Source organism: Ipomoea triloba, chromosome 16, assembly GCF_003576645.1.
Source record: "Ipomoea triloba cultivar NCNSP0323 chromosome 16, ASM357664v1".
Classification (NCBI taxonomy): domain Eukaryota; kingdom Viridiplantae; phylum Streptophyta; class Magnoliopsida; order Solanales; family Convolvulaceae; genus Ipomoea; species Ipomoea triloba.
This window is the reverse complement of record NC_044931.1, coordinates 4,119,532-4,120,342: the sequence shown is the minus strand read 5'-3', so window position 1 is coordinate 4,120,342 and position 811 is coordinate 4,119,532. Positions and strand designations below refer to the sequence as shown.

At 60.0% G+C, this 811-nt stretch overlaps 1 non-coding gene across 1 annotated transcript; it reads left to right on the top strand.

Moving 5' to 3' along the window:
- Window positions 1-527: 527 nt before the first annotated feature.
- LOC116009074 lies at window positions 528-683 on the top strand. Its single transcript, XR_004096358.1, has one exon. It is a non-coding gene; the product is annotated as a 5.8S ribosomal RNA (ribosomal RNA).
- The last annotated feature ends 128 nt before the right edge of the window (window positions 684-811 follow it).

Sequence of the window (811 nt, the reverse complement as noted above, 5' to 3'; positions counted from 1 at the left end):
AGTCCGCACCACGTTGCGGCATTTCTCGCCCAAGTCCGCACATCGTTGCGGCATTTCTCGCCCGTGTCCGCGCACAGTCCGCAACTCGTTGCGGCATTTCTCGCCCATGTCCGCACATCGTTGACGCGCGCTACACTGATGTATTCAACGAGCATATAGCCTTGGNACCGCCCGTCGCTCCTACCGATTGAATGATCCGGTGAAGTGTTCGGATCGCGGCGACGTGGGCGGTTCGCTGCCCGCGACGTCGCGAGAAGTCCACTGAACCTTATCATTTAGAGGAAGGAGAAGTCGTAACAAGGTTTCCGTAGGTGAACCTGCGGAAGGATCATTGTCGAAACCTGCACAGCAGAACGACCAGAGAACGCGTTTGTTATTCAATCTCCTCGTCCGGGCCCATGCCTCGGGCGACTAACGAACCCCCGGCGCGGAACGCGCCAAGGAATATCGTACTGAGATGGCCAGCCGCCCGTGCCCCGTCTTTGCGGATCGCTCGGGAGGCGTCGGCGTCTTACTCAATAAAATACGACTCTCGGCAACGGATATCTCGGCTCTCGCATCGATGAAGAACGTAGCGAAATGCGATACTTGGTGTGAATTGCAGAATCCCGTGAACCATCGAGTCTTTGAACGCAAGTTGCGCCCGAAGCCGTCAGGCCGAGGGCACGTCTGCCTGGGCGTCACGCATCGCGTCGCCCCCCGCTCGATCCTCGATCGAGCGCGGGGTGCGGATGTTGGCCTCCCGTGCCCCAACTCGTGGCGCGGCCGGCCTAAATGCGAGTCCTTGGCGACGGACGTCACGGCGAGTGGT